Here is a 27297-nt window from a genome sequence, read left to right as displayed (position 1 = left end):
ACGATTTCTTGACGCAACAGATTGGCGCCGTCTGCGGGAACGACGCTAACCATTATACCTACTAGCTTGTACTCATAACCATTCCATAGCACCACGAGGCAAAAAGATCGTTCCCTCCACCAACAATGCTGCGAGGGAGGGGAACGGATCACCTCTTCCAGAGAGTTCACATCACAGAGGCACTGACCATGTCTCTCAGGAGAGGGAGGTCCCCGAGAACCAACAAGTTGGGGTTATTGACCTCAACCCTGATGTAGCCACTGAAGCCGTCGTGGAGCCAACACCTGACCCCAACGCACCAGCGATTGTGGGTCAGATCAATGACTTGCAGTAATAGATCCTCCATGACAAATAACTCTTCCTCGACTACCTGAGGCAGCGTGCAACATCCCACCATCGTAGGACGGATCCTCAACAGGAGCGGAGCCCTAGGAGATCACCTCCCAGGGGTGATAGGTCAGAGAGGCACACGAGGCAGTGAGGGGAGCCATCCCAACCTCCCAGAAGAATAGTGGACCTTCCAGTACGATCAGACCGTGGGAGAACACCATCATACTGGTCTGTTGTACCCAACCCAGAAGGGTCCATCAGGAGGTCGGTGTTCCAAGGTCGACTAGGAGGAAGTCACATTCCAAGGCGGAGCCAGACCGACTGTGAAGAAAGCCCCTCACGATCATGCCAGGATTCATCGTGACGTGACCATTCACCATCCCGCTAATACTCAAGGCGGGGGGACTTTAAGGAGAGGACATGAACGAGGTCGTGGAGAATGTCCTGCTAGGCATGAGGGATAGACATGGGATGAAGAGCTCGACAAGAGACATCGAGATCAGGACTAGAAGCTGAAAGGGTTGAAAAAATAGACCAAGGATGAGACGCACTCAATACCCGAGCAATACCCATTCTCGACAGAGATCATGTCAACCACACTCCCCTCAAGGTTCAGGTTACCCACCTTCGAACTCCACAGTGGTACCACGGACCCTAATGACCACATTAACTATTTCAATGGTATGATGACACTATATGGTGGATCGGACGTGGTCTCCTGCAGAGCATTCCCTACATCCCTTAAGGGTGCAGCTACTTCCTGGTTCTCCAGACTACGACTGAGGTCAATAGGTTCATTCGCAGAACTGTGCGAGCAATTCGTTACCTGCTTCCAAAGCAGTGTTAAGCAGAAGAAGTGACCACAGTCAATATACTGAACGTGGTACAGAACCCTAGGGAGTCCCTCAGGGAGTATATCAACCGACTCACCAAGGAGTCCTTGGAGGTCTGAGATTTATACGACCAGACCCAGCATGCAACCTTGGCAGGAGGCATCAGAGACCTGGACCTGATCAAGGACTTGGCACGTCATGAGAACAACACTATGAAGGAGCTCCTAGAGCGATGCAATGAGTTTGCCAATATGGCCGAAGTACTACAGGCTAGGAAGAAGGTGATCGAGGCCAAGCCACAAGACAACAAGAGGTCAGCAGCAGATGACCGTAAAGAGAGTAAGAGGTCGAGGACTGAACGTCGACAGAAGAAGGGTGACCGCCCATTGGGAAGGACTGACCGTCGTCCAGAGAGGAGTGAAAGAGCAAGCACTCAGAAGTTCACACCACTGAACACCATCAGGTCTCAGATCCTTATGCAGATTTAAGACCGTGACCTACTCCATTGGCCACGACCCATGCTAGCCGGACCTGAGAAGCGTAACCCTAACAAGTACTGTCTCTTTCACAGGGAGAATGGGCATGATACAGAAGACTACTACCAATTGAAGAGGGAGATAAAGCAACTTGTAAGAGCAAGGAGCTTAAACAAGTACGTGAAGGGGAGACGAGATGGTCGTTCGGGTCAAGGAGACAGAAGTCGTGACCGAGAAAGAGAAGAACCCAAAAGGGAAGAAAGAAGGACAGATCGAGAGAGAGACCGCCCAGAGGAGCGAAGGGATGCAGCTGAGCCTAGTGGCACGAAGGGAGCCCCCATCCTCACCATACTTAGAGGACCAGGGCAAGAGTCCACTAAAAAGGCCAAAGCCCATGCCAGGTTCGTGGGAGTAGCGGAGAGCCCAAGCAAGGTAGCCAAGTCTAAGAAAGTGATCTCCTTCTCAGATGAAGACTTGGAAGGACTAAGCTTCCCACATGAGGATGCCCTGGTGGTGCAGGTGGAGGTAACCAACCGACCTGTACACAGGGTGTTGATAGATACAGGAGCATCAATAGATGTACTCTCCCTGGAAGCCTACCAATAGTTCGGGTTCGGAGACGATCAACTTAAGCCAGAGCCAACCTACCTCCATGGATTGTCGGGCGCCACCGCCTCCATCAAGGGTACCATAGAGCTACCCGTCACCTTCGAAGTACATCCTCACCAAGTGACGATCATAGTAAACTTCATGGTCGTCAAGTCCGTGGTGTCATTCAACGGCCTCCTAGGACGACCATCTTTGATAGCCCTTAGAGGAGTCGTGTCTCCACTCCACCTGAAGATGAAGTTCCCCACTGACAATGGGGTGGGCGAGGTCCTAGGAGATCAGAAGAAAGCAAGGGAGTGTTATGTGACCTTCATCAAGAAAAACAATGGTAATACCCGTGGGATGATACTATACATGGAGAACCTGGTCAGCGACCAGAGAGATGAACTGACAGAAAGAAGAGGAAGGTAAGTGGAGGACCTCGTCCCATGGCCACTCAGCATGGATGACCCCTCCAAGGTCGTACAGGTTGGCTCACTGTTGGGCAACGAGCAGAAAGATGAGCCTGGACGTCAACTCCAAGCAAATATAGATGTCTTCGCATGGTCGACCTCTGACATGCCAAGCATACCACGGTCCATAGCAGAACACCGGCTACATGTCGATCCAACCAGGAAGCCCATCCAATAGAAGCGGTGTAACTTTGCCCTCGATCGACAAATAGCTATCAAAGAAGAGTTCGAGAAGTTAAGCCGATAGGGGTTCATCAGAGAAGAGAAGTTCCCTACTTGGCTCGCCAATGTAGTCATGGTACCCAAGCCCAATGGAAAGTGGAGAATGTACGTCGACTACACCGACTTGAACAAAGCATGCCCAAAGGATGAGTACCCGTTGCCCAGGATAGACCTATTGATTGATGCTACTGCAGGCTATGAGATGCTGAGTTTCATGGACGCCTGCTCAGGATACAATCAGATCCTCATGCATGAAGATGATGAGTCTTACACCGCATTTCGAACGGACAAGGAGAACTACTGCTATCGTGTCATGCCATTTGGACTGAAGAATGCAGGGGCCACCTACCAAAGGATGGTCAATAAGATGTTCGAGGAATAGATTGGGCGTAACATGGAGGTGTACATGGATGACATGTTAGTGAAAAGCGTCCAAGCGCACCAACACCTATCCGACCTGGAGGAAGCATTCACAGTACTGAGAAGGAACCAGATGAGGCTAAACCCCCCAAAGTGTGCTTTCGGTGTAGCGTCAGGAAAATTCTTAGGGTTCATGGTCTCAGTACGCAGAATAGAAGCCAACCCATCCAAGATCAAGGCCATCCAAGAGATGGCGCCCCCTTGGACAGTCAGAGAAGTGCGAAGGCGGAATGGAAGGGTCGCAGTCTTTTCAAGGTTTGTGTCACGATCGGGAGACAAGTGCCTGCCATTCTTCAAGATGTTGAAGAACCTCCGAAGTCCAAAAGACTTTGCATGGACAGAGGAGTGCCAGAAGGCCTTCGAAGAACTAAAGGAGTACCTGGAGAGCCCACCACTGCTTGGGCGACTAGAGCCCAATAAAGAGCTCAGGTCTACCTAGCTGCCACCCCAGTCGCCGTAAGCGTCGTGCTATTGAAAGAAGAGGGTAAGGTCCAGAGACCCATTTACTATGTCAGCCATGTTCTGATCGATGCAGAGACTAGGTACACAAGGATTGAGAAGGTGGCCTATGCACTGGTAATTGCAGCTAGGAAGCTAAGACCATATTTTCAGGCCCACACTATCACAGTACTCACCGACCTACCACTAAAGAAAGTACTCCACAAGTTAGACGTCTCCGAACGACTGATAGCCTGGGCGGTAGAGTTGAGTGAGCATGACATCAGATTTCAACCACGGGTTGCCATCAAAGGCAAAGCTTTGGCGAACTTCCTCGCTAAATGCACCCTATCAGAGGTCGAACTAGAAGCAGAACCAGAGGAGCATGATCGAGGATCGTGGGAGATGTTCGTGGATGGCTCGAGCAATGCAGCAGGAAGTGGGGCTGGCTTCATACTCACCAGCCCCGAGGGATTTCGAATCTAGTATGCTCTCTGATTCACCTTCCAAGCATCCAATAATGAAGCAGAGTATGAAGCACTACTAGCTAGACTCCGGGTAGCCAAGGCCATCCAAGTAACACACCTATCCGTCCGGAGTGACTCCCAGCTTGTGGTGAACTAGGTGAATGGAGAGTATGATGCGAAGGAAAAGCGAATGGAGTCATACCTAGCAAGCGGTTGAGCGTTGATCGAGGGGTTCATGAGGTTCGAGTCCCCAGGATCGAGAATGCCAATGCTAATGTCCTATCAAGGCTAGCAAATGATGAGCTCTGAAACTTGGCTAGTCCAGTCTACATCGAGATCTTGCATGAGCCAACGTATCAGGAGAAACAGGTCAATGAGATCGAGGAAGGGCCTAGCTGGACGGACCCTTTACTCAACTACCTACAGAACGACATCTTACCAGAAGACAAGGTCGAGGCAAGGAAGATAAGGATGAGAGCTGCAAAGTACACCATCCTTGATGGAGTACTATACAAGAGGGGGGTCACAGCATCACTACTCCGGTGCTTAGGGCCCAAGGGAGGGAGGTACTCCCTGCCAATGGTCCATGAGGGGATTTACGGAAGCCATATGGGGGACAAGCCCAAGCCTACAAAGTCCTCCGCCAGGGGCTCTACTAGCCACTAATGCAAGAAGAAGCCATATAATACGCCAAAAAGTGAGAGCAATGTCAGTTGTTCGCCCCAATACCCCATCTACCCGCCACCAAACTGACATCAATCCTCAACCCCATCCCCTTCGCCATGTGGGGGGTAGACATCCTAGGCGATTTCACTGCAGCATCAGGGAACAGGAAGTACCTGGTTGTCGCTATAGACTACTTCACCAAATGGGTCGAGGCTAAGCCATTGGCCAAAATAATAGAGAATGAAATGGAGAAGTTTATCCGCGATGACGTCATCTACAGGTTCGGGGTGCCAAAGATCCTAGTCTCAGACAACGGCAAGTAATTCAACAACCTCAAATTCAGAGCATTCTGTCGGAGCTACAACATTGACTATCGGCCTGTCTCGGTAGCATACCCACAAGCCAATGGTTAGGTGGAGGTGACCAACAGAACACTGCTAGAAGGGGTCAAGAAAAGGCTAGAAAGAGACAAGGGGAAGTGGATCGAGGAACAACCAAGCGTCCTGTGGGCATACCGAACCATAGTAAGGACACCCACAGGAGAAATCCCATTCCGCCTAGCATACGGTACGGAGGCACTGGCACCAGTAGAGGTCCTCGCCATGTCCCACAGACTACTACACTTTAACGAGCGCACCTATGTCGATGGACTACGGGCGAACCTAGACTTCATAGATGAGGTCTGAGAGAAGGCACTCCTAAGGAACGTAGCATACCAACAACGCACTACCAAGTACTACAATGCCAGAGTGAGAGAGAGGCTATTCCATCAGGGAGACCTAGTCCTAAGGAGGGCAAGTGCATCACAGCCACGAAAGGAAAGAAAGTTGTCTGCCAATTGGGAAGGACCGTACATAGTTTTCAAGCAGATACGTCCAAGGACCTACTGCTTAAAAACTTGGGGGGGCAAGAAGGTAGACTGTACCTAGAACTCAGAACACCTGAAGAAGTACTATCAGCAAAAGTAGCAGTAGCAATAGAAGCACTGAAGCAGCACCACCAGTAAGAGTAGTAGTAGCAGTAGCAGTAGCAAAGTCGGTTGTCAGCCATGGTACACAATAGGTTGCAATTTGCATGGATAATTCAAAACTTTTATTTGAAGTAACGTAGATCACCAAGGCTCAATGCCACTAAGGTCCGTTGACCACCAAGGTTCGTAGACCACCAAGGCTCAATGCCACCAAGGTCTGTTGACCACTAAGGCTCAATGCCACCAAGGTTCGTTGACCACGAAGGCTCAACGCCACCAAGGTTCGTAGACCACCAAGGTCCGTAGACCACCAAGGACCATAGACCACCAAGGTCCGTTGACCACCAAGGCTCAACGCCACCAAGGTCCGTCGACCGCCAAGGTCCAATGACCACCAAGGTCCGTCGACCGCCAAGGTCCATTGACCACCAAGGTCCATAGACCATCGAAGCAACAAGGATCAAATAACTATTGAAGGTATGTCATACACACTAGGAAGAAGGTAAAAGGTTAACTATACCCAATCAGAAAAGGGGTCACAAATATTACAACTCAAAGTTCAGAATCCAAAAGTTCAACGTCTGGAACACTTATAGAATCAAGGAGCATCTGATGGAGGGGTCACATCCGACCCTGCAGGGGACATCATATCGGCCTCAGATGGGTGAGCAACGCCCTCCTCTAGCAAGATCGGGCCCTCCACTATCACCACGGCACCATCCTCATGAGAGACACGAGCCACCATAGCGGTCGCAGGTAGTAGCGCAGCGACCTCCGAGAACCCCGGGAAGTCATAATCAGGGGTCTTCTCCAGAATGTGAACTGCTAAGTCCCGGATGCCCGCATCATATTTCTCCTGGTTGTACTTGTAGAAGTACGCAATGATCTCAGGAGACTGTTAGTACGCTACCACCGCTCGCTCACCAGCCTCAGACACCTTAACCTCATGACTCTGTCGTAAGGCGCGGAGCTCCTCCTCCAAGGCACGAACTCTAGTCGAGCTCTGGGCTGCCGTAGCGGATGCCACCCAAAGCTCCTCAGCCATATTCCTCTTACGAGCCACGACGTCCTCCCGGACAACCTTGTGCCCCTGAAGCTCCTTCTCTTGGCCCTGCAACTTACGGTTCAGCTGGATCTCCCAAAAAGCAGAGCTCTCAAGGTGAAGCACCGCCTCCCTGGCATGATGCTGGACCTACAACCAACATGACCGTTAAAAAAACATTCCAAGTACAAGAAAAGCAACAACACCACAAGCGAAGGATCGAGAGTCATGACACACAGAAGCCATGTCCTGATAGAGGGTCTGTGCTAAGAATGTGTCACTAAACCCCTGTATGGTCGAACGCTCGGTAAGAGCCTTCCCATATCCGGCCACTCCAGGGACACACCATAGCTCGTCAACGTCGCTCCCTCTTGAAGATCCCAAGGAAGCACCAAATGGGATGAGGTTGGCGGATCAGCAATCACGCCAGCAGAAGAAGAGACCTTCCCTTTGCCTCTGAAAGGGGGTGGAGTAGAAGACTCAGAAGCAACGGCAGTAGGAGGTGACCGCGGGAGGATGACACGTGGTCCAGTCCTCACTGAACTAGGAGGGTCCGGACCCTCCTTCTGCTTGGTCGCAGTGACCACTGAAGGAGAAGAAGTCAGAACCGGAGGACCGATAGCATAAGAACCATCCCCAGGGGGAGCAGTCTGAGTACCTCTCTTTCGCAAGTTAGAGCGGAAGACACTAAGATCTGATCATATGTCCATTGCACGACACCCAATCAAGAACACAAGACAAGTCAGATAACGGGTACATTAGAAGAAAAATACAGATGCAAACATCATATACTATAAAACCAAGGGACTCAACTTCCAAAGACATAGGAAAGGCTCGAAATCCAACTCACGAATGTCGAATGGATCGCATCCCAGACATCGCTTGTGGGAGTCGCGCTCAAAGTCGCTTAACTCAAGAGAGTGGCTCACCCTCTTGATATCAATGGCCTTCCAGGTAGACCGCAGTGCACATCGAGGGACCATGGCAAAAAAGGAGCGGTCCCTCCAGTACTTCACCGAGCTAGTGATCCCCACAAGAGGATCGAGCGTGGCAAGAGACCCCCTAGGAAGGTGACGGGCGAAGTGGTAACACCCACCTTCCCCCTTCTTCAACACGTAGAAGTACGAGAACAGGGGAACGGTAGTAGTGCGCCTCATCTGGGCAAAGAACACATAGAAACCCAGGATGACCAACCAAGAGTTGGGCAACACCTGCCCAAGGGTGAGACGTCAATGCTCCAACACCAACTCCACAAAATGGGAGACAGGGAAGCGAAGATCATGGGGGAAGAAAATGCGATAAAGGCATGATCTCAGAAGGTATATGAAACTCTCGGCGAAGCAACACCAAGACCAAGGTGGTCATGATACTAGGGATGTGAGCCAGCTTACTCGTAGGATCCCCAACAGAAGTAGAAGCCCTGGAGACTCTGTGACCCCTGCTAGGGGCGGGGTCTCTAGAAACCTCCTCCTCCCCATCACTAGCAGTAGGGGAAGACAATGAGGGAGAAGTGTCCATAGGGGAAGACGACCCGAAGAGGACTCCCTAGAGGACTCAATCGCAACAGTGGTCGGATCAGAGTCTCTAGACGATGACATGAGTAGACAATGAAGCAGGCTAGCTACTTACTCAGAACAACGGTCTCCAAAAGTCAAGCAACCAATGCAAGAAGAGGGATGCCAACCTGCAACCGTTAGCATGCAAACCCATCAGGAAGGGTACGAAAAAAAAAAGAGAGAGAGAAGAAGATGAAAGAGAACACACGGGCGCAGATCGAAGCACGGGTGTGGATCGAGGCCCAAGCGTAGATCAAAGCTCAGGTGGGGATCGAGGCCAGGCGCAGATCAAAGCTAGGCGCGGATCGAGGCCAGGAGCAGATCGAAGCTCAGGCGTGGATCGAAGGCCAGGCGTGGATCGAAGCTCAGGAGCAGACAAGGCCAGGCGTGGATCAAGATAGGAGCGGATCGAGCCCAGGCACGGATGATGAAGCACAGGTGCAGATTGAGCCCTAGCACAGATCGAGGACGCGATCGAGCACAAACGCGGATCGAAGCACAGGCGCGATCGAGCACAGGCGCATTGAGCAAGGGTCGAGGCACGAGTGATAAACACGTAGCACAATGGGCAAGACTATGAGCACGATGCTAAGCAAGCCACCAAAGCAAGGATAATGGTCAAGTGAAATCAAGCAAACAAGCAAAAGACACTACTGTTGATTATGACCCAGGAGCAAACACATGGGGGGGCACAATGAATAGTAACCAAGCTCAAAGCCCAAGCAAAAGGGGAAGATGCAAAAAATCAAGAAGTGAAAAAGCAAGAGAGAGGAAGAGAAATGAGAAAGAAAAGAGAGACAAGAGCATATATCTACAAAAAAGAAAAAGAGAAGAGATAAAAGACAAAAAGATGGCAGAGGAGAGGTTTGAACCCACAACCTCTCCCTCACCAAATAAATTACAGGCACACCCTTTGAGAAGAGATTATTTGCCGTGAACCCCTTAATTAGTACAAAAATGCAGAGGATACTCTCTTGAGCACTCCATTCCAAGAGAGTGGGGGGCAAATGATAAACGCAAAATCACCCTGACCAATCAAGGACTGCCACGTGTCCTAACCCAAAAAGGAGGGCCAGCTCAGGACCAGAACCAAACAGGCGAACCAAGGAGGGATTCGACCTAAATCGGACCACAGACCCCGGGCGTGGACCGCAGGACCCCAGGCGCGGATCTGCCCTGGGCGCGGACTGATCCCCGGGCGTGAATCTCCTCGGGCACAGTCATCCCTGGGCGTAATGTCCCTTGAACACGATGACCACCACCACCATCAACAGGATAGGTCACAAAGGACTCTAGGCCACCACCTATCAGTCACGTAGTCTGAACGGACTCATACACTGGGAACCTCATCTACCACGAAGATAGGTCTATCCACCAAGGAAACCAAGTCTATCATGACACTACGTCTCACGGGAAGACAACTATCAAGTCTATCAGGACACTACGTCCCACGGGAAGACAACCAATCAAGGATGAACCCTGCTACTCAGGGACTCTATCAACTACGAAGACTACTCACCATCAACCAGGACTCTCCACACTGCCATGCTCTACTATAAAAGGAAAGGTACTCAACCCCATCGAGGGACATCTTAACTCATCTTGAATACTATTATTCATCTGTTTGCTCAGGAGATCTGACTTTGGCATCGGAGAGTCCTTGGCCGGGACCACACTGGTTCTCCTTTGTCACCCCCTGGTCCTTTTGCAGGTTACGGCACCCGAAGGACCGCCTGACAATTTCTTGACGCAACAGGAGGGAAGGGATCTAAAACCCTAAAATGAAGAAAAGCGATGAAAACATAAGGGAGACATCTAAAATATTAGAACACATTGAAAGAAATCAAATCAAAATATTGAAAAAATGTTAAAATTGATGAAAACTTCATTTATGCAAAAACAATTAAAACAACCTATGCTAAGAAGAGAAAATCGATAAAAATATAGTAAAACAGTGACATAAAATCCGGTAAAATCAAAGAAGATAGCGTAAGGGGTTGGAAAAACATGGTGAAAAGGGTTCTTTGTGAAACCCATCCGGCAAAGCAATGTAACTGTGCATCGTACCATTGTCCAATGGAGGGCAACAATGAGTCATGCTAAGTATAAAAATGATAAGAAATCGTAAAAAAATATGAAATCAGAACCAAAAGTACGAAGACTCACCTGCCTACAACTTCATGAAGGAAGGAAAATCGTTCGAGTGCCATAGACTCAGCTTAAAGGGGACATCAAGTATAAACTGACAAAGCAGCACAACAACTTATGCTCCAAAATAGTCCAATACACTTGTAACTAATTGATCTTCGTATCGAAATTTGTCAGAATTTTATCGAAATCCCTCAAAACATGTAAGGGATCACATATTTATAGTGCAAGGGGTCCCAAAACTGTGCAAGGTATGGGTTCTAAACTTCCATTAAAGGGAGATCTTCTTACCATAAGAAGAAGGCTTGTTCTTGCTTGGGATGAAAGAAAAATCACTTTGATCCATCCAAGGAAAGTTTCTAGAGTCTTATGAAGTTCTTTAAAGTCCTAAAAGGTGTCTAAGCCGGTGCTAAAGTCGTCAGATCGAATTTCGCACTAAGATTCACCAAATCCCTAAGTTTTTGCCAAAATGGCATGAGATGGGAAAAACGATATAGGTTGGAGTTCAAACGACACCAGAAGAGGTGCATCGGGTGCCGTTTTGATGACATTAAGTGTTATTTTGGAACATGATGTACCTGGTCCATATGTAGCACCAGGGGGTATTGTAGCCGGTTCTAAGCCTATTCAACTAAGGTCTGGGACTATCATAATGCGTCAAAATTGTTGACCATTATATTGAAAATTATTTTGGGTTCATTTTAACCACCTATACCATCATGGGAGTTGAGAACACTGCCTAGGGGCAAGGGGGACACTTCGAACTATAACGAGGGAACCACTTCCATACTTTGGGTAGATTTTGAGCTCATCATCATCTAGGACCACTCGGGGCGACAAAAAGGGGTGTCTACACCAACATGATGAATGATGACTAAGGAGATAATCCAAGTATGCTTTCATGCGTGGGGGGAATCATGATGTGGTGACATTAGAGACATGTGTGATAAATAGAGGATAACAAGGGTTTGGGGGTCATGGATAATAATGGTTGAACATGCTAAATATATAAGAAAATTGAAGAAAATGAGAATAAGGTATGCAAGCATGAACTTGTGCAAATATAATGGACAAGTTGCAATAAAAGGGAGATATGAATGAAGGAGTTCTTAGTCTAAAGGGGATAACGTTCATACGTTGAAGATAATCCAGACAAGAAGAAGATAATAAGGGGTTGTGTGTGTGATCACCATCTAAAGAGATGGGATCACACACCTTTAGTGTAGATGCAAAATGAAAAAAAGAAGAAAAAGGCGATAAAAACTGGCTAAACAAATGTAAAATGGGCGGGTCTTACCTAGTAGGAGACTGCTCAAGAGGGTGGAGGCTTCCCTTTGTAACTTAAAAGAAGAGTGTTTGGAGGTTGTCACGTCGCTTGTGGAGGCTAAGTCAACGCATGTGGAGGCTAAGTCAAACCTCCCTTGGATAACATTTCGTCGTAGTACTCAAGAGTGGCTCTAAGATGGGAACCAAGCTCTTGAACTCTAATAATTCAGTCAAGAAACTAAGTGTGAGACCCTTCTCAATGTGAGAGAGGGTGTATTTATAATCGTAGGGGGTGTGCATTCCCAAATTCATTCATAGAGCGATGTTTTGATCTATATCTTGTGAGGTGTCTTTGCATCGACGATGAGGGTTTTGCCAATAATTATGGCGATTGGGTTGTGCACGATTATTGTCAAAATTATGTTTTTTGAGTCCTAAGGGAACCAATATTCGGATCCAAGTTGCCAAAATAAGGCTTGATCGTGAATGGAATTGCAATTGAAGCTAAACATAGCAAGTTTGGGTGTCTTGGATTTGTAGAAAATCGACGTTGAACTAAGGTCGAGTCAATATCTACCAGGGGCAGTGTCCACATCGAGCTGTTGTCGAAGAACTTTGGTCAATGTCTACGTGGCTGTTATTGAGTGTTGGTGGAAATGTGTCTGAATGTCGAGTGTACATTGGCATTCAAAAGGCTCTGCTCAACATTCACAGGGGGTGAGGTCAATGTCGATGGAAGGGTGGCTTAAGGCCGACTCAGGGCTTTTGATTGTCTACCCCAGGTTTGAGTGTCGACAATGGCTTTTTGGCTATTTACATTCATTTTGTGTGGGACTAGGCTGGTTCAAAAGTGAATTGGGTTGGGTCTAGCCCTTCCAAGGGTGGTTTGGAATGTCTAGGGGCTCATGTTTTGACTCCGATGAGGTTTGCAGGACTCTCCCTCTAAGGGGTATTTTGGGGGAACGATATGTGAATGAAATCAGGAAGTGCTCACTTGCCCTACATCTACAGACACATCGGCTCTACATCTTAAAGGGTGCTCATCGTCATCTTAGGAAGCCTCCAGAGGGATGGCAAAATGAGGTGTCTACACATGTGGAGGGGATGGGGGACATGGAAGACAATAAATATATATATATATTGTTAGTGGCGGCAAAAGCGATGGGATTCTCATGTAATCACAAAATTTTATGAACATGCAAGGATCATAATAAACACATTAATGTACTAACCTCAAGGGGAGAGCAAGGTCAACTAGAACACTCAAATGGTGTGTTCCTCCAAAGGAATGCAACACTTGAAGAAGATCTCCAAAGCTTGCTTCACCTCCAATGATCAATAGTGCTTGAGGAAGAAGAAGACTTTTTTTCCTCTCTCTAAACTCTCTCAAAATTTTGTGCAAATTGTTTTAATGATTTTTTCTCTATCATCATCAATCGTCTTTGGCCTTAGGTCTCTTTATATATATAGAGACCTAATTGAGGAGGTGGCAAATCTACGGTCCAGATCTAACCAAGTGGTGTGATCCTAAAGGGTAGCCCCTAAGATTATCCTAAATTGCACATAAGGATAATACTTATCCAAAATCGTAGTAAAAGACAATCCTACCAGAGCATAACCTGAAAAACCCTTTGCGGTAGGTAATTTTATTACATTTTCTCCCCACACTACTAACACCTATAATGGGCCATTGCAACCATGGGATAAATGTCACCGCCACAATTCCGGTCCATTATAATTTATCACGAGAGTATGGAGGACTTTGATTGGTCATAAAACTCTTTGAAAACTCTTTTCCAAAATACATTTAATTTAATAGTAATAAAATAAAATACTCTTTGCAAACACTTTACAAAATACCAAAGCCTTGGATTTGGCACAATCAAACCTATTCACTCTCTTGTTGGTGTTCTCCCTTTACGGGCAGTGGAAACTTTATTAAGCATCACATCCATAACTATTTACATTATGCACACCTAGCGGCCGATATTTAGTCAATCCTTTCGGTAAACATCAACCATTGACACACCACAAATGTACAGAACATAAATAAAATGGTAAGTGTCTCTCAAGTACAGAGAAAATAACTACCAGAGATTCCCATTGCAACTACAACATGACGGTGAATAATTCGGGAATCCCCGTGGATCATGTTCAATACGAAATGTGTCTATATAGCAACCATAGAACAGATTGTCCAAATCTATCCGTAGTTGTGAACAAAACGGTTTGAATTGGGTAGATGCAACATATAATTATAACAAGCACATAATTAAATAGAACTAAATTAATTAATTTAATCAAATTAAATTGGGTTTGATGGACAAATAAACGTTACATCCAACATATATATATATATATATATATAGGATGGCAAAATGAGGTGTCTACACATGTGGAGGGGATGGGGGACACGGAAGACAATATATATATACTAGTAAAATCGCACGTGCAAATGCACGTGTGGACAAAAATGTGTGTGTGTGTGTGTGTGTGTGTGTGTGAGAGAGAGAGAGAGAGCGTACGAGAGGGATGTGGGGTGAGAGCTGTATGGAGAGAGGATGAATTTGACCTAAGGGTGTCAATTTGGGACCGGAACCGGGAACCGTCCCGCTAAAACCCGATACCGGACTGTCCCATTAGTAAATGAGATGGTACTGGTATCTAATTTTGGTACCGAATAATAAATGGGACCGGTCTGGGATGGGATTCCCAACGGTACTAGTACCGAAATACTAATTAGGTACCGGATGGTACCGAAACTACTAGTACCGTTTAAAAGGAAAGATTATATAAGATACATATATTTTTTTAAAGAAAGGGTATAAGAATTACGTCTCATTAGGGTTTCACTAATTGCCTTTTGAATACGAAGAGGAACAACAGGTCAACAGTCGTAGCTTGAAGTCTCTCCTCACAGAACCTGCTACAGTGCTACTCCCTCCTCCCTCGACCAACTACATCTACCAAGTTCTTCCTTTTTGCACTTCGTACTTCGTACCATATTACCATGTGACGTGTGATAAATAGAATTTTGTTTGGAAAAATCAAAGAAGAAACACAATGGGATTCTTCCATTTTGTAAGACTTCTCTAGATTTAAAAAAATGAGAAGCTTATTACATGTCATCTTAGGGAGTTTGAAGAAGTAAAACTATAATTTCAGAATTTAAGTTGCTTTATAAAAACCAGTAGACAACTTAATTTTCATGATAGTGAAAAAATTCCACAACACTAATAATCCCGCCTTGTTAGAAACAATTAAACTTCTTCTCCCTTTTTCTACAGTGCCTAGAGCCGTTTCAGAACTGGTACCATCCCGTCCTGCTAGTAATCGGGACTGGAATCTAGATTTGGTCCCGTTAACTAAATGGGACAGTACCGGGATTGACACTTTTGGTACCATTACCGGTACTATCCCGTCCCAAATACCGGAAACCGTCCCAATTGACACCCTTAATTTGACCCAACATTTTCTCCTGATTAGTTTTGTAAAATCTTAATTGACTAATCAGCAAATTGCTACCCATATGTCTGAAAAAAGTGGACTTAACTATTTTTGTAGCTTTCCCGTTATGTGTTTGGGGCACAATGCATTATATTACTTGTTACCAAAAACATTTAGGCATGTGTAGCAATTGCAGCCTTGCAGGTAACATTCAGGCATGTGTAGCAATTGCAGCCTTACAGGTGTTGAATTGTTCTTTTTTCTTTGCGTTGTATTCATGGATCGAGGAGAAGAACTAATCAACCCAACCTGTTTTGATTACAAAATAAGTTACCAGTTGTGGGGTGTTTTTGGCTTTGTATTTTTTTTCTTGAAGAATCCAAAGAACATTTGAATATATTGTCCCAGGACTGAGTTCATGAATTTGTATCGTGGTGTATTTCTCATCAATATTTTCTCTTATTCAATTCTCGTTCAATAATTTTTTCTTTGATGCTATCCATCCTAAAAGCAGCATATTGTCACAGAACAGTATCCATGGTCGACTTCAGTTGGGAAATTTCCATGGTGAAGATCAAAACAATCTCAAAATGCCAGAAAACCCAGTGATTATCATCAGCTTTTGAAGATCAGTTCGATGTGGTAATTTAAGCTACCTTATGATCCATTAAAATCTTCAACCAAATAGGAAAAAAATGACCCATCAAAACTATTGATCTGGCCAAAATTGTCCCATTATTTATGACATAATCCTTCCACAAGAAGCAGAACCAGCTTAGGTACATAAGATGGGAAATGTGCAACATTAGTGAAACAAAACTATGTGAAGATAAAAATTGATTACAACCTTATAAGTTCTACAGAGCCACCCCACTTTGTGAAGATAAAAATTGATTACAACCTTATAAGTTCTACAGAGCCACCCCATTTCCTTATCCTAGATTATGCAGGCTCAGCTTGTAACCGATACAGAAAGAAATCATTACATTTCTAAAACTTAATCATAAATATGAATAAGACATTAGGACTCTTACTTCTCTATCATGTTCTTCAACAACATTCTTCCCAGCTTCCACCTCCAATTCACAAGCTTTCTCTCCATCTAGCAATTTCTTATTCAGCTGCAGTTATTTCCATTATGAGCTCTTCAACATTGTAGAAAGAAAATAAATGAAACTGAGGATAAAATAGGGAATAGAGCATGACAGGAGAAGCATCAATCATCTTATGAAGGTCGTCTTCTGCCTCTTCCCATTCCATGTCCCACGCTGTCAACCTTAGGTTACAGAATTTTATCGACAGAGTTATTGAATGCAATCGGGTACTTCAAGCTTTACAATTCATCCATTCTACTACCAACTTACCAATGAATATTTTGAGTAAATTCATTATCTTCATGCATGACCAAGAACCATATTTTTTCTCATTAAAAACTTGGTTCAACCTTTATCAACCATGTTAAGGTGTGAGGTCTTATGCTTGATGGTAGGTGCTACTTGCCATAATACAAGCCCATTCTATGAATTTTGATGGTCGTCTCAACCCCAAGTCAATAGGGTTATGTTAATCCAGGCAATTGAGTGCAATATCTCAACAATTTGTTTGGGATTTATTTGTCAACTGAATTTAGATGACACCTCCCTGAAGTCCAGTTAGTAGATCAGCTATTACACCTATTTAGCTGGGCAAGAATTACATACTTATCAAATAAAAACAACTAAACCGGAGACATAAACCTAAAGTTAAAGCTAACTTGTCCACATCCCTTGCAAAACCTGTGACCAAATAGTCCCCATATGTTGTTGTATGAATGCTCTTGGTATTGGATAAGAACCAAAGGGAGAGAGCGCACACACAAGAAACGAAAAAGAGGTATATACAAATGGTGTGAGAATATGGGAACCTAGAGGCAGAACTCATATGGAATGAAACCTAATAAACTAAACCCATAAAACTCACCGTATATGATGGATCACATATATAATCCCCCAAATGCATGCAACATTTTATGAATCCAAATATGTTAGAACCAGGAGAAGGGGACATATAAAGTAATGCAGAATGTTAGTGGTTAGCTTTAGGGATCCCATAAATTATTTAATATAAATATTCAATGTGAATACAATATCGGAGGATTAATACTTCAAAAAAATGGCAAAACTATGCAAAACCATGCGTGTGAGTACACGTGAAAAAGAAAGCAGATTTTACAAACAAATGGTCTTAGCTGATTCCAGCAACAAGATATATAAGATGTACATTACATTACATGGGAGGAAAACTTTTATGCACGCTAACTTGAAGAGGGTTCTTTAGGCGGTCTTGGTTTTGTCACGTGATACGTGAGACAGGGCCACAACTTATTTAAACCAATAGAGAAGGAGAAAAAGTGACAGACTTACTAACCTTTTTCTCTTATTTGGCTGTGTCAATTGGTGAGATTAAGAAGTTTCCTATTGTTGTAGAAAATCTAAGAAACAGAACAATAGAAACAAATTTTGATTTCAGGTAGCACCAGAAAAATAATTGATCGATTTAATGGACAATATCAATTAGCATCTAAGAGCTAAATATCCCCAAATGGAATCAGATTGTAACTACAATAGTTTACTAAGGAAATAGCAGAAATCAAAGATTTCCAATTGTTTAGACACCTTATACCAAAGATTTTCTATCCTAAACAGTGGTATTAGTAGACAAAATTTCTCAAATCCGCTCTTTCAATGGCCATATTTGGTATGGAGTATGGGAAGGAATCAGTACAGGGAGTCGTGTGAGAGTGAGAAAGGAAGAGATGAGAGAGAATTGATCAAAATTAAGCCTAGAAATCAAGTGATACATCTGTGTTTTGAATTGAGAACTTAAGCTACTGAATAAAATTTAAAGAGTGGCACAAAGGATTGGCGTAACTATGATGATGAGAGAAATGAGGTCTATGATGAATATCAAGTACTCGACCCTCTTTTCCTGAATATTCACGGCATCTACAGGGTATGAAAGAAGCTTGGAAAGTTGAAGCCTTATCATCTCACCCTGATTTTACCTTCCTTTTTGTGTAAGGAATCCTTTATTCAATTTTTGTATGCATGGAAAGTGGAAAAGAACAGTAAGCGATGGCCTTCTTCAAGAGAAGGAAACCAACAGTAGTCAACCCACTCACGATGGAGAAAAAAATAACAAAACAAACATGCAAGAACACGCCAACTTGAAGTGATTTCCAGTTGCACTATATTCAGAGATAATTCAGTCGATTGATGGCCTTAATGAATGGTCTTGCTATTAGTAAAAGAATTCAACAAAGAACAATTATAGGCGCAGATGGATATTTCTAAAACTCAGAGAGAGAGAAAGGCACCTGTCGCATTAATCAAGAATGATGAATGTTTTTCTTTTTCTGCAATGCAGAATTGTAGATTTCAGGGCAGCATCATCCTAGAAACTGTTTGTCTCCAAGAAAGGGACGTGAGAAAGTAAAAGATCAAAAAGAGTCCTCAAAACAGAGAAAGTCAATATGCAAAACCTATGGCTGCAGAAAAATAATGACAAATGGATTGGAAGAAAAAAAATAACAGAAACTCCACGACTCTGGCTTCTGGAAAGACCTGGTAACCGAGATTGCCATAGTGACCACATTCAGGTGCAGTGAAAGCAAATTGTCCAAACTCCACAAGATCCCGAAAGTGATAATTGTTGCCATAAAAGAAAGTAACCTGAGAACTCCATCACTACAATCACTCAAACCAAAACCAAAGAGAGAACAAACTAAAATTGCAAACAAATCATAAGAATTCAAAACGAATATGAGATCAGGGACTTGGGCATTATGATATATCATTAGATACTTACCGCTCATTCAAATTAACACTACTTTATGATTGTCATGACATTGCTCTTGATATCTGTTGAAAAGGGATTGAGTGGTTTTAACATTTAGATACAAAGACCACATCTTTTGCGAAAATATAATCTAATTTTCAGGGTAGTAACACTATATGGTACTAATGTAGAGGTGTTGGATCAAATCAAAGACCAATAAAACATTATGACAAAAAACTCTATATAATACCAAGCCCCAAAAATATGCAACCCCAAGTAGCAACACAATGTCAAAACACCAGAAAATCAAGTATAAATGTACACACAACAAGACTGAAAGATTACCTTAGCTTGTTAACCCACACAACTGGATCACAAGGTTCTGTTATCTGCCTCCATTTAACAGCCAATGAATTAATATATTGCCACGACTGGTATTTCTACAATGACTTCTTATTTCATTCTCAAATGAATTCTTATTAAAATTTGATACACATCACCTTGATTTCACAAGAAATGGAATCCAAAGCATCAACTTATGGTGCAGCAGGAAATCTTACCTCTACCAATTCTTAGTTCACCAGTACAAAAAATTAGTACAGTAGAATAAAGAGTGAGCAATAGGTCAAGATTTTAAACAATATTTCACCATAAAAAATCGTGACCATTCAACAAGCATGCACGAACACATGGCAATGAGCCAATGACCTTACCCAAGAAAACAAAAATGTACATCGGAATTATCCGGACATGACAACAAGTAAAAATTACCTTGAACGCATCAGTTTTGCCTTTGGTGATTTGATTTCTACACATGCAGCATTGATAATATTCCCTCATGAATTCATCCAGTTTCTTCCCATCATGGATTAAACTAAAACACCAGCAATTGCAAATATTTTCTTCTACACATTAGCTTACAAATACCAGCAAATTATATAAAACCGATGAATTAATAAAGAACAATAAACCACTGCTTCCAAATCCAAGGCTACAATATAACACAGAAACTAAAAGTGAAGGCATTTGAATGCATACGAAGAAAAAGAATCAAATGATTAAAAAAAAATAAGTTGGCTAGATCTGTGGTATATCTATTTACAGGCGTTGCAGGGAAGGGGGTTGAGAAGCCACGCTTAAAGAGGAAACAATGAGGTGAAGCTAATGGAGAAGACTAAGAGTCTTCTGTATAGAGTTGATGACTTGGTTGAGGTTCTGCTTTGGATCATGTTGGTTTGGGTGATAGCGCCACTCCCAGTTGCAGCCGCAGAAGACAAGTTTTGTGAAGAATTCATTCTCCTGATTGTGAACTTGGAGAAGGTTGAGCGAGGTCTTCAATGGAGAGAGAGGATTACAATACAACATCAAGAAAGTCATTGTCCATAGCTTCTCTCCCACGGTTTAAAAAATTAGGAATGATTTGTTGATCGACAAGTTAGATTAAAATTGGTTTTGACCAATCAAATTCTGGCTGAATCAATACTGTTCATGCCAAAAATTAATAGAATATCTAAATTTTCTAATTTGAAAGAGATTCTAATGTTCAAGGAGATGGAACTTGATCTTTCAAACCCAAAACTCCAAGAAGAAGTTTGGAAATACCAACAACATATCTGAGCTTTTTGTTCGATGTTTTACCCTGGAATATACAAACACTTTCAATTGGTTGCTCCAGTGTGGTAAGGGAAAAATCTCCCCCTCCCCCTGTCAATCCAATGCAAAGAAATTTTCTTGATTCAAAATTCACAGGAAGATTGATAATTCCAATACAACATAAACCATCAAAATTCAAAATTGAGAATGCTTAAAACCATTGGAAAGGATCAGAAATCTGGCTTATAAATCTCCAAAGATTTGGAGATGATTAAACAGAACAGTTTGAATCAGTGTCAATAATATGGGAAAATTGTCATCACCTCCCATCCATTCGTTTCAGATTAATTGACCTAAGCTAATGAAATAGAGAAGAACAACTTAAAAAAAAATAATAATTGAAAAATAGAGATAATAGCTTAGTATCATCAGAGTCGAGCAATTGGGGAAAGAATCATCACTTCCATCCATTCCATACAATCTCATTTTTTATCCCAAATTAAAAAAAAAAAATCATATAAAAACAGAGATTCAAAAAGTGATAAAATGAAAAGATATAAGAAAGAAGAAGACAAGCTTGAAAGACCTTGGCTGGTATCACCTCTGTTTCCTTGACAATATACTGAACAAAAGTTCCCCAAAACCCTGGAATTTTCAATGAAGATTCATCGTAAGAGGGAACCTTTGCCTCTCGATGAGACTGAAGACAATGGTATTTTCCTATGTAATTGAAGACTGCCTAACTCATTCCAAAATCAATGCGTATGTTGAAGAATAAAAATTGTTTCGCTAAAAACACAACACCACGTCTCCACCAAAAGTTTGAAACATAACTCCCGCACATGACATAGCTATCGAAGAAGCAAAACCCTAAGAATTTCAACCTGAGGACTCATTGCTTATTAGATCAAAGAGAATGGACACAAGTAAAGAAACAAAAAATGACTCGAAGAAGGGGGGGGGAAGACTAACCAGATTGCGCTTATCAAGAACATATCCGGGCTCAGATTTAGGTATACGAGCAACAGGAACCATAGTTGTCACGGCGGTGAGGCGATCCAAGGCGGTGGAGAGGGCCAAAGTTCAAGGCGACACCAACTAGGCGAACAAGGCAAGGCGCCCAAGTCGACCAAGGCGCCTGGACGCCTAGGCGACGCCTTGACAACTATGACAGGAACTTCCTGGATGATGGTTGTAAGTTTGCAACCTTCAAGTGAAAATTTTGCACGAATTCAACAGGAACTAACAAACATGTACCCCTTCAAGGAACCCCTATTAAGACTTAAAACATGAAAGCAACTTCTTTATTCTTTCTTGAGTAGTAGACGATGAAAAAAATTCTTTTAAACAGAGAAATGTTTAGTAGCTTTGCAAGAGAAAATAACAATTTCCTGAACTGCCAGACATGTACCAGCTATAATAGAACTGAAAGAGCTCTCTACTAACAGGAAATGTAGTACTTGGGCCACACCCTTGAACATCATTTCAATAAGATTTAAAACATGAAAGAAACTTCTCTTCTAGACCCATTATGCAACTGAAAAGCACATTTCATGAAACAAACTGAAAAGCACAAGCAATAGTGATCTAAATAGAACTGGAGACATAGCATGAAAAAAAATTTAGTAATTAAGTTAATTATTGACTATATACTATTGATAACTTTATAAGCGAGCATAAGCTACCAATAGGATACCTAAAAGAATGAAGAGTGGTATAGATTCCTATTATATATTGTAATGCAATGAGTTAAAGATCCAACAATCTTGGCTCCTACCATAGCCTAATCACATGGACATACCATAAGAAAAATTCCTCATCATAGGAAATGGGTATCAATTTTTTTTCAAGAATGGATATGGTTTACTGTTTTGAGATTCCGTAGGCATCATCTTATTCAGATCTCTGTATTCTTTTGCAATTTGAGTTCTTTTTATCTCTCTACTAAACCTGTTATTTCTGCTATCTGAACACTGACCAGAGCAGCAATTTGGCCCAATTGGACTTGATATGAAAGTTGAGAAAATGGCCCTAACTCAACTTCAAAGTTCAGACCACCTATTAGTTTAGTCAATTCAAGTTTGGCATTAATCTAAATTGGTGTTTGAGAGTTACTTTTCCTTGTATCCTCAAATTGTCTTCTTATTTGCCCAGAATTTCTCTGCTACTGTTTTGTTCGTGTCTCTTCTGATCCCTGGCAAGTCCTTATTACCTTATTCTTATTGTAATTTGGTGCAAGGGCCTAGTAAGCTTAGTTTGGGTATTGATTTTGACCCCTGTGTACATTAGAATGTGGCAATTCAAGCTGTGGGACCATATGTGGATTAACCACCATCTGTCAAATTTTGAAGTCAAATTTCAATCATATGGATCACTGTATATACAATATTTTTCCTAGGTGAAACTTGACAGAACTTGACTTGTTGATTGTGCCACATGGTATAATTCTAGCAGCCCTTCAATTGCAAGCCACAACCCTCATGTCCTATATGAGCAAAAGCCAAAAATCCCCACATAAATGCAGGGACTCCAATGGCTAATCCCAAATTTGCTTCCAAAATAAGTTTTACTGATTGTTTCTACCTCAGCACTTCCATGTGATTTACATTTACCAGTGTCTTTAGTAACTCCTAAACCAGTTTGCCTTCATAAATAGACCAGCACCACAACCCACAGACATATGATAATGATAACACTCTTGCTTCTTAATTGAGCCTGATTGTGAACTGGTTCAAAATCCATCCACCTTGAATACAATTGATTGGTTTGATAATTTGACAGAAAACCAATACCTGTTTGGGTTATCCTTTTCCTACAGATTAAAAAATGTGTAGAACACAAGGGTTATACTAAGAGATTCACAATATGGTATAAAATTGTACTTTAAACGATCCATCGACTCACTTCAAGATTAGTTTCATGAACCTTTTCTCATGAGTAATGATTCTAAAGCTTAAACAGCACCTTTTTCTTGAAAAAGTTTAAAAAAACAAAATAGAAATGAAAGCATTGTTCGTTATGACCCAGAGCACACAATAAACATTCCTGCATCCAAAACCCAAAAAAGAAAAAAAAAAAAAAAAAAGACGAATATACATTTAAAATGAAAAGAAACAGGAATATCATAAGCATTTTCTACTTCTTATGGTTAAGACAGAGGAGGGATCAATATTACAGAACATAATGAGAGGAAAAACCAACCATATGCTATTGAAGACTACTTTTAACTTTTAAGCATTTGAAGGTAAAGAAATAAATGCAGGAAGAAAAAGAAAATCCTCAAATCATACGAAGAGGTGTGGAAGAATAAAAAAAGGGCTTCTGGGACTAGATAAATTAAGAAGTAATTCAAAGGTTAATTCATGGAAGAATACCCTGTTCAACTCTGAATATTCAAATGGTAAATAAGATTGTTCGCTGACATAATGCTCAGATTAGAAAAATGATTCCAGATTGCAAGTTAAAGAAATAGTAAAATATTCAGCCTAGAGCCACCACAGAGGAATCACCGATCAAAGTTAGTGAACAACAACGATTTTGCCAATTAGGGAGAGGAAAAATTGTTGCAGAAGACATATTACAGTAATAGCAAATGAAAGAATTACATGTAATCTTAAGATTATTCAATGGCGCTGATGCATAATAACAAAATAACCTTTTATGGGATGGGAGAAGCCAAATGCAACTTGGATTTCTTACTTCATCACATCGGACCCAAGAACTTCATATAGATGAGCATAAGCCAGCTCAAATGGCAATTGAAGACAAATTATACTTGAGATAACAATTGCATCATTTCTGAATCGTAGAAGATGACCAAACCACTTGTCTCTTCGAAAAGCTTCTTTTTGGTTATTGGTCCCTGATTTCTTCATGAGCTCCACAGAGGACTGGACGGAGTTCCTTTCCACTTCCGCTAAATAACTTTTCAGCCATCTTAACAAGAATTTAAAAGATATTAGCCTTTATTGATGAAAATGTGACCTAACAGCTAGGAAATAGATGGTGATAACTAAATACTTGGCTAAAAGAGCAGAGTTCTTACGCTTCCAGAACTGGAAGAACAATACAGGCCATGATGTAATGCATATGAAGAAAATTGGAAGTCCCAATAGCTGCCATGATCTAGAGAAGATACAAATCAAGCACAACGGGTTAAGCAACACAAGACAAAATTGAATATGCTAAAACAAATTTTACAGTATTTATCAGCACCAATAACATCGACTATTGCTACATATATTGCGGACATACAATCTCTGACTTGGTTTTAATCCATTCGTGAAGCCTAGATATCTCCTTGGACCTTTTTCTTTGTTTCCTACCTTTACATAATTGCAGGTCTCAAATAATTGATCTTTAGGTAGCATTTAATGTTTTATTCTATGAACATAGCATCCTCTATAGTCGATAATCAAAATGATTCCGTTGATCTAATAGGTAGGATCAAAAGACCCACATCTTGAGCTAAACAAAGCCAACAGGTTAGATATTCATTTGGAAGTCCCACATCATCCACCAAATCAACTTAAAAACAGGAAAAATTGATGTTCTGAATAACACTATTGTAATAAACCTCAAATTCATGAATACTAATATTTAGGCAACCAGTCAAGGATGGAAGGGGGAGAAAATGGAAAGGGAAAAAAATGCAAAACCATTACAAAATGGTAAGCATAAATTGAGTTCTTCAGCAACACGTTAAACTTCCAAAGAAAAAAAAATGTAAACGTTTAACGAACACAGAAATTGCAAAATGAGACACTCGAATCATATTCAGAAGAGAAAACACCTTATGAACCTTACCGTAGAAAAAGCAAAATCTAATCAGGTAATTTAAAGGAACACAGTTCAGATTGAAAGAGAACCTAAATTGATCAATCTTGATTTTCATATTTTAGAAAACCAAGCAAAAGAATACCTGAAATACAAGGAAATTACTCCACCAAGAATTGTTGAAGCATGAAGATATCAAAATCACCATTCCACCCAGGAAAAAATAAATTAACTATAGCAAACCAAACAAGCAAAAAACAAAAAAATCAACATTCCACCCAAAAACTAGTGAAAGCCAAAAGCAAACCAAACAAGCAAAAGAATACCTGAAATACAAGAAAATTACTCCACCACGAATTGTTGAAGCATGAAGATATCAAAATCACCATTCCACCCAGAGAAAGAAAAAAAATCACTGTAGCAAATTGAGAAACATTAAATATAGAAGATTGGTATAATGTACCAGCTGAAGTTTGGAATACATGCCAAAACCCATATAATACTAATATGAAATGAATAACAATTGACCGGTGTCCAACCACTAAAAATCAAATATTGAAATCATTGATCCCAATAATCTTTAAAATCACAATCGAACTCTGAAGAAAACAATCCTATGTGAGAAAGCAGAAAGAAGATGGATGTGTGAGTTATAATAACCCTAAATTTCCTAGGACGACGACGGTACCTGGTTCTTGATCGGGACAATGGGAGCCTTATGAGCATTGACAGGTTGCCTCCCCAAGACGAGGTAATGGCTCTTAACTGGGAGAATGGGAGCCTTATGAGCATCGGAGGTAGCCTATTCAAGACGAAGTAATTCGCACAAATCTGCTAGGGTGGAGAGAGAGAGAGAGAGAGAGAGAGCTCGCCTTATGAGCATCGGAGGTAGCCTATTCAAGAAGAAGTAATTCGCACAAATCTGCGGGGGTGGAGAGAGAGCGAGCTCCACTTCGACACAGATCGGCGGGGAGGGGGGGAGAGAAGGAACGTATAAAGAGAGACTACGAAAGAAATCGTGAAGGGAAGAAGACGGTTCGATAGGTTGGGATTAATTATGGGAAATTTACACATACCACCCCTGAGGTTGACGAAAGGATATTTTCACCCCCCAATTTTGGAAAATTCTACGTACCCTGAGGGTTATAAACGATAACAAATAAGTCCATTCCGTCAGTTCATAACTAATATTGTTAAAAATTAGACTTGAACTGACGGAATTGCCCTTACAAGAAAAAAAAAAAAAAAAACACCTGCATCTCATCTTCCCCAAATTGGGGAAGATGAGTTGCAGGCATCCCTTTCTCTCCTCCTTTCTCTCTCTCTCTCTCGTCAGAACGAGAACTCCTAGCCAGAGATTTCAATGGCCTTCACCTCTGGCTTCTTCACTTCTTCCTTGAGCACAGTAACAGTGAGCACTCCATTATCCATGGCAGCCTTCACTTGATCAATCTTGGCATTCTCTGGCAACCTATACCTGCGCAGGAACTTGCCACTACTATGCTCAACTCGGTGCCACTAGTCACTCTTCTCTTTTTGCTCTTTGCTCTGCTTTCCACTGATCAGGAGAACTCCGCCTTCTTCCACTTCAACCTTCACTTCTTCATTTTTGAGCCCAGGAAGATCAGCTTTGAAGATATGGGCTTATGGGGTCTCCTTCCAATCGATTTGGGCATTGGCAAACGTAGTTGTTTCATTGGCAAACGTCACTGCGCCCACCAAAAGGTCCAAGAACTGCAGGGTCTCTGATAAACAAAATAAGGATCCCCA

The 27297-nt window shown here is 42.3% G+C and overlaps 1 long non-coding RNA gene and 2 pseudogenes across 1 annotated transcript; all 3 read right to left on the bottom strand.

The window, feature by feature from the left end:
• Positions 1-20976: 20976 nt before the first annotated feature.
• Positions 20977-21080, bottom strand: LOC122660668 (annotated as a pseudogene).
• Positions 21081-21156: 76 nt separating this feature from the next.
• Positions 21157-21218, bottom strand: LOC122660669 (annotated as a pseudogene).
• Positions 21219-24446: 3228 nt separating this feature from the next.
• On the bottom strand, positions 24447-24951 carry LOC122659752. Its single transcript, XR_006332538.1, has 2 exons — positions 24772-24951; positions 24447-24687 (listed from the first exon to the last, which is right to left on the bottom strand). It is a non-coding gene; the product is annotated as an uncharacterized LOC122659752 (long non-coding RNA).
• Between the last annotated feature and the right edge of the window lie 2346 nt (positions 24952-27297).

The sequence above is a fragment of the Telopea speciosissima genome, chromosome 4 (assembly GCF_018873765.1).
Source record: "Telopea speciosissima isolate NSW1024214 ecotype Mountain lineage chromosome 4, Tspe_v1, whole genome shotgun sequence".
NCBI classification, from domain to species: Eukaryota; Viridiplantae; Streptophyta; class Magnoliopsida; order Proteales; family Proteaceae; genus Telopea; species Telopea speciosissima.
The sequence above is the reverse complement of the archived record's forward strand: the minus strand, read 5'-3'. Positions and strand labels throughout refer to the sequence as shown.